Raw genomic sequence first — 18,830 nt, 5'->3', positions numbered from 1 at the left:
GACACCCACAAGGTCAGAATTAAAGGATGGAGCAATAATTTGGTCTCCTCCTTGCCTATTTTGATGCCTTCAATTTCTTTATCTTCTCTAATTGTTACTGCTAGTGTTTCTAGTACAATGTCAAATACTTGAGGTGATAATGGGCATCCTTGTTTCACTCGTGATCTTATCTTATGCATCTAGTTTATCCCCATTGCAGATGATATTAGCTGTTGGTTTTAGATATATGCTGTTCATTATTTTTCGGAAGGACAGATCTATTCCTATACTTCCTAGTGTTTTTAAGAGGAATGGGTGTTGTATTTTATCAAAGGCTTTTTCTGCGTCTATTGAGATAATCATGTGGTTCTTGTTGGTTTGCTTGTTGATGTGGTCAATGATGTGGATGGTTTTCCTAATACTGAACCAGCCCTGCATCCCTGGTATAAATCGTACTTGTTCATGGTGGATGACCCTTCTGATCACTTGCTGGAGTCTTTTTGCTAGTATCCTATTTAAGATTTTTGCATCTATATTCATTAGGGAGATTGGTCTATAATTTTGTTTCTCTGTTTTTGGCCTGCCTGGTTTTGGAATCAGTACCATGCTTGTGTCATAAAAGGAGTTTGGTAGAACTCCCTCTTTGCTTATTATGTCAAATAGTTTGTCTTGTATTGGGATTCACTGTTCTCTGAATGTTTGATAGAATTCGCTGGTGAATCCATCAGGCCCTGGGGATTTTTTCTTAGGAAGTTCTTTGATGGCCTGTTCGATTTCTTTTTCTGATATGGGATGATTTAAGAAAACTATTTCTTCTTCTGTTAGTCTAGGCAATTTATATTTTTGTAAATATTCATGAATATCACCTAGATTGGTATATTTATTGCCATATAGTTGGGCAAAGTAGTTTTTAATGATTGACTTAATTTCCTCTTCAGTGGAGGTGAGATCCCCCTTTTCATCCTTGATGCTGTTAATTTGCCTTTCTTCTTTCCTTTTTTTAATTAAATTAACAAGTACTTTGTCTATTTTGTCTGATTTTTCAAAGTACCCGTATCTAGTCTTGTTTATAAGCTTAATAGTTCTGTCACTTTCTATTTTATTAATTTCTCCCTTAATTTTTAGGATCTCTAGTATGGTTTTCTTCTGGAGGCTTTTAATTTGTTCATTCTCAAGTTTTTTGATTTGCATTTCCAATTCCTTGTTCTCTGTCCTCCCTAATTTGTTAATATATGCACTCAGGGATATGAATTTTCCTCTAAGTACTGCCTTGGCTGCATCCCATAAGGTTTGAAAGGATGTTTCGCCGTTGTCATTTTCTTCAACGAAATTGTTAATTGTTTCTATGATTTCTTCTCTAACTATCCAATTTTGGAGTATCATGTTATTTAATTTCCAATTAATTTTTGATTTGGGTCTCCATGTACCCTTGCCAATCAATATTTTAATTGCCTTGTGATCTGAAAAGGCTGCAGTTCATATTTCTGCTTTTCTGCATTTGAGTGCCATGTTTCTAAGACCTAGTGTATTATCTATTTTTGTGAATGTGCCATGTGGTGCTGAAAAGAAGGTGTATTCCTTTTTGTCCCTATTTCTTTTTCTCCATATGTCTATTAACTCTAATTTTTCTAAGATTTCCTTCACCTCTTTTACCTCTTAAAGTATATTTTTTGGTTTGATTTATCTAAATTTGATAGTGGTTGGTTCAAGTCTCCCACTAATATGGTTTTACTGTCTATTTCCTCCTTCAATTCTCCTAGTTTCTCCATTAAAAATTTGGATGCTATACCATTTGGTGCATACATGTTGATTAGTGATATTTCCTCATTGTCTATACTCCCTTTTAGCGGAATATATTTACCTTCCCTATCCCTTTTGATCAGGTCTATTTGTGTTTTGGCTTTGTCAGATATCATGATTGCAACTCCTGCCTTCTTTCTATCAGTTGAGGCCCAAAAGGTCTTACTCCAACCTTTAATTCTAACCTTGTGAGTGTCAACCTGTCTCATATGTGTTTCTTGAAGAGAACATATGGTACGGTTTTGGATTCTAATCCAATCTGCTATTTGTCTACGTTTTATGGGTGAGTTCATCCCATTCACATTCAAAGTTTTGATTGTTATTTGTGGATTTGCTGGCATTTTGATATCTTCCCCTAGTTCTGACCTTTCTTCTTTAGCTTTCTCCTTTTGAACCAGTGATTTACTTTAGGTCAGTCCGCCTAGTCCCCTCCCTTGAGATGCTTCCCTTTCTAGCCCCTCCCTTTTTATGCTCCCTTCCCCCCCCTCTCCTTCCCTCCCTTTTTGTACTCCCTCCTCCCACCCCCTCCTTGATTTTCCTTTCTTTCTTGCCCTAATGGATAAGATAGAATTCAGGATCTCACAAGATCTAGATGTTCTTCCCTCTCAGATTTGATTTCACTGAGAGTAAGGTTTAAGTAATTCCACTTCACGCTCTCTTCCTCTCCTTCTCATATGAGAGTTCTTCCCCTCCCTTCCAATGTGTATCTTTATATGGGAAAGATTATTCTATTGATTCCCCCCCTATTTCTTGAAGTTAATCTTAGTATTATCGCGGTTCCCCCCTCCCATTTCCTTTCTTTGCCCCAACTTTCCCCAAATCTTCTTAATGCCCCAATCTTTCCCTATGCATGTTTCTTCTAACTACTCTCATGATGATACAATTCATGAGAGTTACAGAAAACATTTTCCCCACATATTAATATATATAATTTGATGTAAATGTAGTCCTTATAGAACAGAGTTTGACTTAAAGAAAAAGATAAGATTTATCTCCTTTTCCCTTTCTTGAATATTTACTTTTTCATGTTTCTCTTGCTTTCTGTGCTTGGATATCGAATTTTCCACAGATCTCTGGTCTTTTCTTAGCAAATTCTTGGAAATCTTCTATTTTGTTGAATGCCCATACTTTCCCTGGAAGTATATACTCAGTTTTGCTGGGTAGTTGATTCTTGGTTGGAGACCCAGCTCTCTTGCCTTTCTAAATATCGTGTTCCATGCTTTGCGGTCTCTTAGTGTGTTAGCCGCTAAGTCGTGTGTGATCCTTATGGGAGCCCCCTTATATCTGAAGCTCTTCTTCTTGGCTTCTTGTAGGATTTTCTCCTTTACTTGGAAGCTCTTGAATTTGGCAATTACATGCCTAGGGGTTGTCTTTTGGGGACTTAGTATAGAAGTTGTTCTATGAATCCTTTCTATTTCTATTTTGCCCCCTTGCTCCAGAACGTGAGGGCAATTTTCTTTTATAATCGCCTGTAGAATGATATGGAGTTTATTGTTTACCTCTGGTTTTTCTTGGAGACCGATAATTCGGAGATTTTCTCGTCTCCCTCTGTTTTCCAGATCTGTGACCTTCTCAGTGAGATATTTTATGTTTTCTTCTAATTCATTAATTTTTTGGGATTGCTTTATTGATTCTTGCTGTTTTATCATCTCGCTTTCTTCGAGGTGCTTAATTCTGGTCGTTAGGGACTGGTTTTGCTTTTCAGCCTTGTCTGCCCTTCTATTGGATGCTTCCAGTTCTTATTCTGAGCATTTTTATCTCTCAGACAGCTGATCTCTTTCTCCCATTTTTCTTTCCAGGTTTCCATCTTTTGGGTAAGTTCCAGTTTGAGATCTTTCAGAGGTTGTTGATAGTTTCCATTTTGGGAGGCGTGTTCTGAATTTTTTTGGATTTCCTCCTCATTCTCCTCTTTTCCTTGGGTACTTCCACCATAAAAGTTTTCAATAGTCACTTTTTTCCCTTTCTTCGTGGAGGCTTGATTTTGGGCCATGTGAGCCATGCCTTTGGTGGTTATATTCCCCTTTCCTTTTTGGTCTGGGATCTGGGTTATATGGGTGGTTTTTCTGTGAATTTAGGTTGCTTCAGACTAGTTCTTCCCAGCCTCCGAGGTTTCTTAGAGTGCTGGCTCCCTGATCACAGCCACACTGCCCAGGTGTTCAGCTCCTCCCAGATAATCAAGGCGTGGTCCACCCCTGTTGTTTAGCTCCATGGAGATGTTCAGCGCAGCCGCCCCAAGTACAGCTCCGCTGAAGATCTGGATTCTCCAGTGAAACCGCCCTGAGATGTTTTTTCCTGGCAGTCCCCAGATCCCAAGGACCCTGGAGTGCCCCCCCCCAGACAGATACGTTCCCCACTCACTTGCTGTCCCGGTGAGCACTCAGGTAGCTCACTCTGGTTTAGTGGGGGAGGTGTGGTGGGGGAAGGGCGGCTCAGTTCACTTTTCTGTGCAAGCTTTTCCTTCTTATTTTAGTGTGGAAATGTTCAAGCCCCATGTACCTTTGCCTCCGTGGGGTACTGGGGAGTCCTTCTGTTCCTCCAAAGGTGATTTTATGCTCCTTTGATGTAGTCTATTTCGTTTCATTAAACAGTTAATGTTTTCCCAATTGTTCAAGTTTAGTTTAGTTGTGTGGAGAGTGTTTTGTAGCTGTGTTCATATAGTTCCTGTGTTTAGCTCCGGAGATAGATTCCTAGGTATTTTATTTTGTCTCAGGTGATTTTGAATGGGATTTCTTATTCTAGTTTTTGCTGCTGAGCTGTGTTGGAGATATATAGAAATGCTGATGACTTATGCGGGTTTATTTTGTATCCTGCAACTTTCCTAAATTTGTTGATTATTTCCATTAGTTTTTGGTTGAATCTCTAGGATACTTTAAGTAGACCATCATGTCATCTGCAAAGAGTGATAACTTGGTCTCCTCCTTGCCTATTTTGATGCCTTCAATTTCTTTTTCTTCTCTAATTGTTACTGCTAGTGTTTCTAGTACAATGTCAAATAGTAGAGGTGATAATGGGCATCCTTGTTTCACTCGTGATCTTATCTTATGCATCTAGTTGATCCCCATTGCAGATGATATTAGCTGATGGTTTTAGATATATACTGTTCATTATTTTTCGGAACGACAGCTCTATTCCTATACTTCCTTGTGTTTTTAAGAGGAATGGGTGTTGTATTTTATCAAAGGCTTTTTCTGCGTCTATTGAGATAATCATGTGGTTCTTGTTGGTTTGCTTGTTGACGTGGTTAATTATGTGGATAGTTTTCCTAATGTTGTACCAGCCCTGCATCCCTGGTATAAATCCTACTTGATCATGGTGGATGACCCTTCTGATCACTTGCTGGAGTCTTTTTGCTAGTATCCTATTTAAGATTTTTGCATCTATATTCATTAGGGAGATTGGTGTATAGTGTTCTTTCTCCGTTTTTGACCTGCCTGGTTTTGGAATCAGTATCATGTTTGTGTCATGAAAGGAGTTTGGTAGAACTCCCTCTTTGCTCATTATGTCAAATAGTTTGTCTTGTATTGGGATTCACTGTTCTCTGAATGTTTGATAGAATTCACTGGTGAATCCACGAGGCCCTCGGGATTTTTTCTTAGGAAGTTCTTTGATGGCTTGTTGGATTTCATTTTCTGATATGGGATTATTTAAGAATTCTATTTCTTCTTCTGTTAGTCTGGGCAGTTTGTGTTTTTGTATATATTTATCCCTATTACCTAAATTGGTGTATTTATTGCCATGTAAGTGGGCAAAGTAATTTTTAATGAATGCCTTAATTTCTTCTTCATCCGAGGTGATGTCCCCCTTTTCATCTTTGATGCTGTTAATTTGCTTTTCTTCCTTCCTTTTTAAAATTAGACTGACCGGTACTTTGTCTATTTTGTTTGTTTGTTTGTTTTTCAAAGTACCAGCTTCTTGTCTTGTTTATTAGCTCAATGGTTCTATCACTTTCGATTTTATTGATTTCTCCCTTAATTTTTAGGATTTCTAGTTTGGTTTTCTGCTGGGGGGTTTTAATTTGATCGCTTTCAAGTTTTTTTTATTTCCATTTCCAATTGATTGATCTCTGCTCTCCCTAATGTGTTAATATATATATGCACTCAGGGAAATGAATTTACCTCTGACTACTGCTTTGGCTGCCTCCCAAAAGGTTTGAAAGGATGCCTCGTCATTGTCATTTTCCTCGATGAAATTATTAATTGTTTCTATGATTTCTTCTCTAACTAAATGATTTTGCAGTATCATGTTTTTTAATTTCCAATTAGTTTCTGATTTGGTTTTCCATGTACCATTACTGATCATCGATCATTATTTTTATTGCCTTGTGATCTGAAAAGGCTGCATTTATTATTTCTCCTTTTCTGCATTTGTGTGCCATGTTTCTGTGACCTAATGTATGGTCAATCTTTGTGAATGTGACATGTGGTGCTGAGAAAAGGTGTATTCCTTTTTATCCCTATTTATTTTTCTCCACATGTCTCTTAATTCTAATTTTTCTAAGATTTCACTCACTTCTTTTACCTCTTTCTTATTTATTTTTTGATTTATCTAAATTTGATAATGGTTGGTTTAAGTCTCGCACTAATACGGTTTTATTGTCTATTTCTTCCTTCAATTCTCCTAATTTTTCCATTAGAAATTTGGGTGCTACCCAATGAACGATGAAAAATTATTTAACTAATACTTCGAGTAAGGCAAAAGCCCTTAAGTTAGCTCTATTTTTAGATCTATTACAAAAGGGTAAATAAAGTGGAAGGGGAAGTACATAAAGGAGATTAATTCATTTCTTCATGCTTTAGGACACTGACAAAGTCCCTCCAGGACACCAAGCTGCTCATGCAGGAGGTAGGATAGAATCTAATTAAACTAAGCCTGAGACTCATTCTGAGGAGACTGCTTCTGAAACATTCAGATGGAGGAGGGAGCTGGTGAAAGCAGCTGAGATGCTTTTGGCCTGGTGTCATTAGGAATCCTTACTTAGGGGGCAGCTGGGTAGCTCAGTGGATTGAGAGCCAGGCCTAGAGATGGGAGGTCCTAGGTTCAAATCTGGCCTCAGCCACTTCCTAGCCTTGTGACCCTGGACAAGTCACTTGACCCCCATTGCCTAGCCCTTACCACTCTTCTGCCTTGGAGCCAATACACACTATTGACTCCAAGACAGAAGGTAAGGGTTTAAAAAAAAAATCCTTACTTAAACAGATCTTATGATGAGTTATAAAAAACTGTCTGATTTCTCTTTTAAGACTCAGGTCTAGGCCATATTGGCTTTGAGGCCCTTCATACTTATTTCTTTCTTACTCTCTATCTCTTTCTTTGATTACTCATTGTATTGTTAATTAAAATCTCTATAAAACCCAATTGACTTGGGTATTTGAAAAATTGGGAATATTTCCCTGCCAACCACCTTATATTTGATTTTAAACCCAAGACACTGTAGTGAAACATATTTCTGAGGTCAAATTTTACTCACCCTCTCTTATATCTATCATCATTTATATCTTCCACGATTTTAATCACTACAGTTTAAGACCTCAACCATTTTAAATCTCACACCATAGACGAAAACGCACAGAGAAAATCGTCATCCTCGGTTACCCAGAGATGACTACTATTATATTTGACAACGCAGGAGAAATTGGTGAATTTACCTTAGTTTTATGGGGACATTTTCTCTGACTTCTATATTCAATTTCTAGTCTATTTCTACCCCTGTATTAAAACTGTACTTCTTGGGTAACTACTGACTACAGAGAGAATCTTCTTTGTTGAACAATTGCAGCTATTATGAAGTGGAATGCTCAGTGTTCAAAGTTCAAAAAGAGAATTTTCTGTGTACTTCTCCAAAGCTATTTCTGTTTCAGAGCCAGGTCAAAGTGTGGCAGAGATTTCAGTTGTTATATTGCTCAGACCAGAGGCAAAAAGATCTTTGAGTACTTATATATTTTCAACATTCTGGTGACTGGTAAGAGAACATATTTGGTTCACTATCCCACATATTTTATGCCCTTTTCTCTCCCACTCTCTTTTCTTCCCTCTAGCCATCTTCAATTCCTTTTTCCCCCTCTACCTTTCCCTGCTCTGTCCTTTCGAAGGTTTATCCCCTCTCCTCTTCTTCTACATCCAACCTTTCTGTGATCCATCCTACCCCTCTCCCCTTTTGACTACAACTCCTATCCTTTTCCTACTCTGTGTGCTGTCTCGACCTCTTCATCCCTCTACTCTTCTCCTCCACTTCTCTCTTTTCTTCAACTGTCTTTCCATTCTTTCATTTCACCCTCTTCTGATCCTCTCTTCTTTCTCCACTCTTGTCCCCTGATCCATCATTTTGTCACCCTCCTCACTCCTTCCCCTAAGCCTACCCTGTCCTGACCTCTCTTTCCCAACTCCACACTACAGCGCCCGGCATTTCCTGATGGTTCTCTTTCAATGCACTTTTTTTTGATACTCTCTCATGGTCTTTTCCTTCCTTTGCTTTCTCCCCTCTGTGTACCGCTTCCCCCCCACACCCCTCCTTACCTTCCTTCCTCTGTCTTTTCTATTCATCCCTCTCAACCTATTTTTCCACTTCCCATTTGACCGGAGATTCCAAGGGGGAAACCGGTATTTTATTGACACTCTCAGGGGGGAACAGCAATCACACCTCCATGATCAGCAAAGGGACAGCAATCACTGGCTTCTCCGTGGATCCGAGAAATGCGGGAAACAGCCTCGCAATGGACAGGGTTGCTCGAAACAGCACAGGACGACCGACTCCACCCAGAATTTTCTCACCTGAGCAAACACAAATTCATCCAGACCCATTCTCCGGAAGAGAAAGGGGTCTTCCAGCCTCATTTACAGGAAGGAAGGGGGGGTAGGGGGGTGGGGTTATGGCAAAAGTCATGAAATGGTTCAAGTCAACAAAATCAAGTACATTACTGCTCAGGAAAAGAACCACAGGAGGCACTGAGGCTCAGAGATACAGGCTCAAAAAAGACCCATAGTGAAGAAGACGGAATCATTTTCTAAGGGACTGAAGGACTTACCTCAGAAGTTGTATCAAAGGGAGTTACATTTCCTCCTCGGAAAACCCAGAGACTCTAAAAGGAACCGCCCCCATAGCAACGCCAAACAAAGATTCCGATTGGACAACGGACACGCCCATGAACTGCACAGTGGACTGTTCCAAAGGCGAAAGCCGTGGGGGGCAGGGAATGGGGAGTTCGTGGGAGGGGCCACAAAGGGGGGGGGTGGAGACGGTGGCTGCTGGCCCCAGAGGTAAAACGTTACACCTCCACCCCGGGAAAGCGAGGAGTAACAGGAGAAACGGGCTGGCAATTAGCGAGTGCCCTGGTGGCGGGCAACCTGACATGACTTCCAGACTCGTTTTCCCCCTCGCCAACCTCCCCAGCCCGCTCCAACAACCTCCCTGGGCTGGCCCAATTACCCTCCAACAACGCTCCGTCTCATTCTCTTCACCTCCTTCTAGCAGGATTTCTCTGCCCTTCGCCCCCCCCCCCCCCCCTTTCCATTCTGTCCCTCCCAACTTTCTCTCCTTTTCTAAAAACCCTCATTCTCATCTCCTCCCTGACCTCACTCTTATACTTTTTATACTCTTCATCCAGTCTAGGTCTCTTCATCGCTCGAGTCTACCACCGTGGGCCCCCTGCTGAGTACCTCCGTCTTCACCCAGGATTTTGCTCACCGAAGCAAACACGACTTCATCCAGAGACATTCTCCAGAAGGGAAAAGGGTCTTCAAGCCTCTTCTGCAAAAGGGATTCTGGGCAAATGAGCGCAAAAGTCATGAAAGGGTTCGGGTCTGCAAAATCAAGTACGTGATGCTCAGGAAAAGAACCACGGAAGGCAGTTGAGGCTCAGAGAGACGAGCTCACAAAAAACCGATAGTGTCAAAGCCAGAGTTGCTTTCCAAGGGACTGAAAGGCTTAACTCGGAAGTTGGATCAGAGGGAGTTCAATTTCTCCCAGGACTACCGGGACAAAAGAACTGAAAGGAACCGCCCACCTAGCTAAGATTCTGATTGGACAAGGGACACGCCCAAGAACAGCACAGTGCACTGTTCCAAAGGCGAAAGCTGTGGGGGGCGGGGAGGTGAGAGGTCGTGGGAGGGACCACAAAGGGACGGGGGTGGAGATGGTGGCTGCAGGCCCCAGATATAAAAGGTACACCTCCACCCCCGGAAACGGAAGACTAACAGGAGGAACATGCTGGCAATTAGCGAGTGCCCTGGTGGCGGGCAACCTGACTTGTCTTCCGGACTCGTTTCCTCCCCTCGCCAAATTCCCCCGCCCGCTCCAACAACCTCCATGGGCTGGCCCAATTACCCTCCAACATTTCCCTTTTGGGTCCCTCTCTATCTCTTCACCTCCTTTTAGCCGTATTTCTCTGCCTTCAGCCCCCACCCCCCCACCCCTCTTTCTATTCTGTCCTTCGCAACTTTCATGTCCTCTGGACCACTGCTTTATAATATAGTCTGAGATCTGGGACTGCCAGGCTCCCTTCCTTTGTATTTTTTTTTCATTATTTCCTGGATATCCTTGATCCTTTGTTCTTCCAAAAGAAATTTGTGATGGTTTTTTCTTGATCAGTAACAAAAATTTTTTGGAAGTTCCATAGGTATGTCACTAAATAGATAGATGAAAGTTTGGGTAGGATGGTCATTTTTATTATATTGGCTGGTCCTACCCATGAGCAGTTAATGTTTTTTCAAAGTGTTCGAGTCTAGTTTTAGTTGTGTGGAGAGAGCTTTGTAGTCGTGTTCTTAAAGTTCCTGTGTTTGTCTCCGGAGATAGATTCCTAAGTATTTTATTTTGTCTAAGGTTATTTTGAATGGGATTTCTCTTTCTAGTTCTTGCTGCTGAGCTGTGTTTGGAATATATAGAAATGCTGATAACTTATGCCGGTTTATTCTGTATCCGGCAACTTTGCTAAAGTTGTTGATTTAAGTAGACCATCATGTCATCTGCAAAGAGTGATAATTTGGTCTCCTCCTTGCCTATTTTGATGCCTTCAATTTCTTTTTCTTCTCTAATTGCTACTGCTAGTGTTTCTAATACAATGTCAAATAATAGAGGTGATAATGGGCATCCTTGTTTCACTCCTGATCTTAATGGGAATGGATTTAGTTTATCCCCATTGCAGATGATATTAGCTGATGGTTTTAGATATATACTGTTCATTATTTTTAAGAACGACAGCTCTATTCCTATACTTCCTTGTGTTTTTAAGAGGAATGGGTGTTGTATTTTATCAAAGGCTTTTTCTGTATCTATTGAGATAATCATGTGGTTCTTGTTGGTTTGCTTGTTGACGTGGTCAATTATGTGGATAGTTTTCCTAATGTTGTACCAGCCCTGCATCCCTGGTATAAATCCTACTTGATCATGGTGGATGACCCTTCTGATCACTTGCTGGAGTCTTTTTGCTACTATCCTATTTAAGATTTTTGCATCTATATTCATTAGGGAGATTGGTGTATAGTGTTCTTTCTCCGTTTTTGACCTGCCTGGTTTTGGAATCAGTACCATGCTTGTGTCATAAAAGGAGTTTGGTAGAACTCCCTCTTTGCTTATTATGTCAAATAGTTTGTATAGTATTGGGATTAACTGTTCTCTGAATGTTTGATAGAATTCGCTGGTGAATCCATCAGGCCCTGGGGATTTTTTCTTAGGAAGTTCTTTGATGGCCTGTTGGATTTCTTTTTCTGATATGGGATGATTTAAGAAAACTATTTCTTCTTCTGTTACTCTAGGCAATTTATATTTTTTAAATATTCATCCATATCACCTAGGTTGGTATATTTATTGCCATACAGTTGGGCAAAGTAGTTTCTAATAATTGCCTTTATTTCCTCTTCATCGGAGGTGAGGTCCCCCTTTTCATCCTTGATGCTGTTAATTTGCCTTTCTTCTTTCCTTTTTTAAATTAGATTAACCAGTACTTTTTCTATTTTGTCTGTTTTTTTCAAAGTACCAGCTTCTAGTCTTGTTTATTAACTCAATGGTTCTATCAGTTTTGATTTTATTAATTTCTCCCTTAATTTTTAGGATCTCTAGTTTGGTTTTCTTCTGGGGGTTTTTAATTTGTTCATTCTCAAGTTTTTTGATTTGCATTTCCAATTCATTGATCTCTGCCCGCCCTAATTTGTTAATATATGCACTCATGGGTATGAATTTTCCTCTAAGTACAGCTTTGGCTGCATTCCATAAGGTTTAAAAGGATGTCTCACCATTGTCATTTTCCTCAATGAAATTATTAATTGTTTCTATGATTTCTTCTCTAACTAACCGATTTTGGAGTATGATATTATTTAATTTCCAATTAATTTTTGATTTGGCTTTCCATGTACCCATACTGATCAATATTTTCATTGCTTTATGATCTGAAAAGGTTGCATTTATTATTTCTGCTTTTCTGCATTTGAGTGCCATGTTTCTGTGACCTAGTGTATGATCTATTTTTGTGAATGTGCCGTGTGGTGCTGAGAGGAAGGTTTATTCCTTTGTGTCCCTATTTATTTTTCTCCATATATCTATTAACTCTAATTTTTCTAAGACTTCATTCACCTCTTTTACTTCTTTCTTATTTATTTTTTGATTTGATTTTATCTAAATTTGAGAGTGGTTGGTTCAAGTCTCCCACTAATATGGTTTTACTGTCTATTTCCTCCTTCAATTCTCCTAGTTTCTCCATTAAAAATTTGCATGCTATACCATTTGGTGCATACATGTTGATTAGTGATATTTCCTCATTGTCTATACACCCTTTTAAGAGAATCTATTTACCTCCCCTATCCCTTTTGATCAGGTCTATTTGTACTTTGGCTTTGTCAGATATCATGATTGCAACTCCTGCCTTCTTTCGATCAGTTGAACCCCAAAAGGTCTTACTTCATCCTTTAATTCTAACCTTGAGAGTATCAACCCGCCTCATATGTGTTTCTTGAAGACAACAAATGGTAGGGTTTTGGGTTCTAATCCAATCTGCTATTTGTCTACATTTTATGGGTAAGTTCATCCCATTCATGTTCAAAGTTATGATTTTCACTTGTGGATTCCCTGGCATTTTGATATCTTCCCCTAGTTCTGACCTTTCTTCTGTAGCTATATCCTTTTAAACCAGTGATTTACTTTAGGTCAACCCCCCTAGTCCCCTCCCTTGATATGCTTCCCTTTTTAGCCCTTCCCTTTTTATGGTCCCTTAGCACCACCACCATCACACTCCCCCCAGGGTGTATGGGATGCTCAGGGAGGAGTAATATCTTCGTTATGGAGGGTTTGTCGTGCCCTCATGATATATACTGTTTATTATTTTTAGGAATGACCCTCCTATTCCTATGCTCTCTAGTGTTTTCAATAGGAATGGATGTTGTATTTTATCAAAGGCTTTTTCTGCATCTATTGAAATAATCATGTTATTTTTGTTGGTTTGCTTGTTTATATGGTCGATTATGTGGATGTTTTTCCTAATATTGAACCAGCCCTGCATCCCTGGTATAAATCCTACTTGATCATGGTGGATGACCCTTCTGATCACTTGCTGGAGTCTTTTTGCTAATATCCTATTTAAGATTTTTGCATCTATATTCATTAGGGAGATTGGTCCCCGCCTCTCTCCTGTTCTTAAGTTTGAATTTCAGTCCCCGAGGAGCATTCAGTTTGTCGGTAAGGAAGGGTTTTCAGCGGTCTGAAATTTTGTTGCTTCTAAGCCACCATCTTGACTCTGCCTCTCTCCAATTAGAATTTGGTAGACAAAAAGATTACAGAAAACACACACAAATTCCAAAAGAAGAATATGCAAAGGACACAGAGTGTGTAATACCTCAAAAATGACTTCAAAAACAAATTGAGAGAGGTAGTGATAAAGGCAGAAACAAAAAAAGAAAAGCATGCAAGAAGAAATGAAAATGATGCAAGAAGAAATGGGCCAATTGGGAAAGGAGAATCAAAAACTGACAGAAGGATATAAGTTCTTAAAAATGAGAATCGACCATCAAGAAACTAATATCTTGAGAAATCAAGAAACAATAAAGGAAATTCAAAGAAATGATAATGAAAAACATCAAATATCTTATTTTTAAAATTAATTATTTAGTCAATTTAGAATATTGTTCCTTGGTTACAATAATTACAATATTTCCCACCCTCGCTTCCACCCACCCTTCACCCAGCTGACACACAATTTCATTGGGTATGTTCCTTGATCAGAACCTCTTTCTATGCTGTTGATGTTTGCACTATGATGTTCATTTAGAGTCTACATCCCCAACCATATCCCTTCACCCCATGTAATCAAGCAGTTGGTTTTCTTCAGTGTTATTACTCCCACAGTGTTTGCTGTGAATGTATTTAGTTGTTTTTCTCCTGGATTATGGTGTTAATTTTGGACTACTGGATGGTTTTTTCCTTTGAGATTTCCAGTAGCTGGAGTTGTGCTGTGGGCTCCATTAAAATCAACCCATCTTGGTTTCTGACTCAATTCTGCCATCTCCCGGCTCCGTCTCGCCCCTCGTGGAATTTAAACTACTATCCTTTCTCTCTTCTTGAGATATTCGCAGGTGGTGTCTCATATGGTGCCACATGTGGGCTCTTAACCTTTTATTTCACACAGCCTTGGCAGGAGTTGTCCCATCACACGAGGGAACTGACAAAGGATGGTCGGGGCAGAGTCTGAGGAGGCTTACTTCTCTTGTGGCCAAAGAAGGTAAGGCTCTCTCTACCAGAGATGGGGCAATCTGTTTCCTCTCAAACCTGTTAGGTTCGACTCTTAATGTCCTTGATTGAAAAGGGAGGAAGTAAGGTCTCTAAAGCTAAACTCAAAGCTTTGTTAAAGTGATTCAGACAGCTTATCCAGAATTCCTGCCAATGGGGGTTTTAGAGGTTAAGCAATGGGACCTGATAGGACAAAAGACTGAAAGAATATAAGAATGAGGGAAAACAGGTCAGGCAAACAATATTTAACATGTGGTCGGTCATGAGAATGATCTTGGCTGATTTACCTTTCCAAACTTCTAGTTCTGGGGAGAAAGGACCTTTGCAAACTCAGGAATCAAAACAGCAGGCTTTGAAACCGGGCACTCCTGAGGCATCAGAGAATGCTGAAGTAGAGGAAGAGGAGGAGAGTCGCCCATTCTCTAGGGAGCCTCCAATGGTTCCGGGGCCACAACTCAGAAGGGAGTGACACAAAAGAGTCATTTACAACTCCAAAGCTTTACCCTCCCTTAGACAATGGGGCATGCCACTATCCTCCCCCTCCTCCAGACTATCTTTCCCTTTCACTAACCTCTCTCTTGGCCACCCCTCCCCCCAAATTCATGGAGTTCTCTTCCCTTCTGCAGTAAAAGAGGAAGCAGGATATTTAGCTTTCCCTGTATTAGCAAGGGAAAATAAAAATGTCACATCTACAATAGAAGTAAAAGGCAGGTAAAAAATACTTCTCCAACAGGAATTAAGATTTAATTTGGAAGTTGCAAAGGTTAATTCACTAAGGCCTAAGAAAGAGGCATTGAAATCCAGCCTTCTAAACAAATGCAAATCAGACTATATGTTAATCAGGTTCTTGTCACTTCAGTTTACTGAGTTAGGCAAAGACAGCTATTTACATAGCCAGATTATTCATCTCAAGCAAATCTAAGTTTATTGCAAAAAAAATTTCTTTATTTAAAAAATTACTTCCTTCTAAATTCATGCAAGGATCAAACTAAAAATCATAAGGAAATTCATATGCCAAATCAGAAGGTAAGCAGGTAAACTGTGAAGGCTTAACAGGCCATTGTTATGAGGAATTTAAATGCAATTCACCTGAGTAGGAAGATACTTTAAGTATCAGAATCAATTTGCAACAGAGATAATTTCTAAACACCTTTGCTAATAAAACCACAGGTCTAAGCAAAATTAATAACTTAATGAAACAATTCTGAGACACTTTAAAAATTCAGAAAAGCCTAGTTTGAAAAGATATTTTGCGATTCTGTAGTCAAACAGTAAAAGATTTTTTTTTTTATCAGCAAACCTCTACACTCTTTTAGCATTGAAAAAGGGATCTAGGAAGTCCTTTGGTTGAGGTGCTGCCAGGTAAAGGAAGGAGGAAAAATCTGACTTTACAAAGATAATTACAACAGGATGAAATCACAGTGAAATAAAATTTAAGAATTTAAATTGTTCTAATTTAGGTTGGACATGGCAAAATTATAAAGGAATGTCTGATTATATTTCGTGATAGAGAAAGTTAGAAGAGTTAAAAATCTTTCTCTGACTTTTGTGATATCCTACAGAATATTGGGACAAGAGATGTTTTATTTACAATGAAATTTTGGTATAAATGACAATGTAGTTAAGGTGCAAACAGGAATTTTTAAGGTTTGGGCTTAGATATGAAGCTGCATGGATTTTTTTCTCTCAGCCATGTGACTTACCTTTAAACATAAGGTGACCTAGCAACCTAGAGGGTAGCATCCCTGCCACTGACGTTACAAGTTTTTAACTATGGAGGAATTATTAAAATTTTTTAAAACAGGACATAAGAGCAGCAAAGATAAAAAAAATTTAGTAGAGATTATTTAAAGAACCTGAATGAAGTTCAAAAACGTTATATAAAGTACATATTACTGCAACTTTATCCAAAAAGCAAATGATTTATAACTAGTATAGTTTCAATTATAAAAATAAGACACATTCTCAGCAGAGTGGAAGCATGGTTGGAAGGATTCAATCTGTTAACCAGTAGTTAATTATTAAGGTTATCCAGTAATTTGTTAATTAGTCCAGTGACTTATTAATGATTTAAAATGGACAATACTGCCACTTACTCAAATTACAGATATTGAAGCTGATCATGATAGTAAGATGAGACCTATGATAATAATGCAAATTTAAATGTTACTTGCACAATGTGATCTATTTTTGCAGTAAAATTTTGCAAAGTTGATATATAAAACTAATAATTCTAGACACAGTATCGAGATATTTTCAGTTATGAAGCTAACTGTTATAGTTTAGAAATAATAACACCTGTACAACCACTTGATAATGCTGCATATACTTTTACAGCATAAGACCGAACTGTAATATTAATGATTGCACAATATGAATTTTTTTTAAACCCTTACCTTCTGTCTTGGAGTCAATACTGTGTATTGGCTCCAAGGCAGAAGAGTGGTAAGGGCTAGGCAATGGGAGTTAAGTGACTTGCCCAGGGTCACACAGCTGGGAAGTGTCTGAGGCCAGATTTGAACCTAGGACCTCCCATCTCTAAGCCTGGCTCTCAATCCACTGAACTACCCGGCTGCCCCGATAATATGAATTTTGGAAAAAGCAAAAATTGTATACAGATAGACAAATACTTAAGATCACAGCACAAATGGGTAAAATCATACGTGATTTATGGTATGATGGTTTTATGATTATTGGTTTAAAAAAGCAAATGTTGATGCATCCATGCATTCTGTTTTGCAAAGTCAAACAAAACTAGCTGTGAAACTGCTTGCTTTGAGCAGATGGCTGCTAGCATTCTCTGCTATAACAGAGGGCCTCATCTATTGTACATCTATATCCTGTATAAGCAAATGATATTCCTTGCCAATGCAAAATGTTGTGGATTATTTTCAGCTCTGAAAGGTATCCACTGCAGATTTTGGAACAAAGGATGCATTCCAACATGCTCCTGAAATAAAAAAGGTTAATCATGGCAAGGTGATGGGAGATACTTACTCTCCTGGTTTATGGATTTAAGCTCAAAATGAAGAAGTGAGCAAAAGTGATTACAGAACTTGTAAAGAACTGTGCACAGTTGCCTATTACAAACATCTTGGGATAGCAGTGCTTTTAACAGCAATAGATGGGCTGAATCGAATAGCTCATGGCTTAAATGCAAGCTATGGCAAAAAGAGCTCCAAGGAATTTATAAGCCCTAAGGTTCAAAACTGAAGGTATATATGTTCAGTTACTTTATAACTTTATAAGACCCAATGAGGCTTTCATTTAGGGTCGAGATTTTCTGTTTATTTTCTCAGATACGTGAAGTCTATGGAGGATGACCCAAAGCATCTGATGGCAAGAAAATCTGCTCAGAAAAAGGACAGACTGCAGAGGTGTCTGGCACAGGACACCAGAAAAACAGCACATGCACTGTAAAGGCAACAACACGGCCTCATAGGCAGGTCTAACACACTATCCACAGAAATGTACTTATATGAAAAACAATTTAACTACAGAAGAATATCATTGAGTCACTGACAGATATTCTGTTCTATGAATATATGAGTATTTGTTATAAGATCTAACTTTATCACATGACTGAAAAATTTGAATGATATTGGTACAATATGTAACTTGCAATCCTTTTATTGGAATTGTTCCATGTTATACGAATTTGATCGAATACTGAATGGTACAATTGGGAAGGTTATGACAGTACAATAAATACTGTCCAACTGCAGCACAAATTGTTGCTATCATCCATAACATATATATGATTATTGTCTAAAAGGGTCCATTATCTTTGCAAACAACGTGTCTTTATTAGAATGAGACTTATCTAAAAGTCAATTTTGTTAAGCTATGGCATTCCAACTTTCATAAGAAAAAAAGGTGGATATGGTATCACTAACCACCTATCTCTTCTACACCCCAGAAGGAATATAAGTTAAAGCTATGCAATAACAAATGGAATGTCATGATAAAGATTACATTGTATGATATACCTGATTTGGGTTGAATATCAACAAGAGATTAAGACTGTATAAGGGACCCAAGGGGATGATAACATTGGGTCGAGGTCTTGTTTGTATGTTCACAGACAGTGAAAACATCTGGTCACCCACAAAGCATTTCATGCCAGCTGACACAGACCAGGAAGAGAAGCAGATGAACGCTGTTGACATCAGCTAACTACATGCCAGCCACAGTCCAGGCACGCTGGAAGGACACTTCACTGGTGACTAATATCACTCCAGAAGAATGACATTACACTATTAGTGACCTTTGCTATTAGGCTACTGTGGGACACTTGTCATGCTGACACCCACTGACATATTTTACCCAAAACGATATCAAGTAT

The 18,830-nt window shown here is 39.0% G+C and overlaps 1 long non-coding RNA gene across 4 annotated transcripts in view; it reads left to right on the top strand.

Annotated features, from left to right (window-relative positions):
- LOC130456230 (uncharacterized) overlaps nucleotides 1-18,009 on the top strand; it is a 34,248-nt gene extending 16,239 nt beyond the window's left edge. Inside the window, exons 1-3 of one of the 4 annotated variants that reach the window (XR_008914824.1) lie at nucleotides 7,603-7,738; nucleotides 14,385-14,477; nucleotides 17,785-18,009. This is a non-coding gene — a long non-coding RNA (uncharacterized LOC130456230). Of the gene's footprint in view, nucleotides 1-7,602; nucleotides 7,739-9,420; nucleotides 9,867-12,097; nucleotides 12,733-14,384; nucleotides 14,478-17,784 lie in introns of those variants that run through there. The other 3 variants (XR_008914825.1, XR_008914826.1, XR_008914823.1) reach the window with 3 other exon arrangements.
- Nucleotides 18,010-18,830: the final 821 nt, after the last annotated feature.

Source organism: Monodelphis domestica, chromosome Y (genome assembly GCF_027887165.1).
Source record: "Monodelphis domestica isolate mMonDom1 chromosome Y, mMonDom1.pri, whole genome shotgun sequence".
Lineage (NCBI taxonomy): Eukaryota > Metazoa > Chordata > Mammalia > Didelphimorphia > Didelphidae > Monodelphis > Monodelphis domestica.
This window is presented reverse-complemented; position numbering and strand designations above follow the sequence as displayed.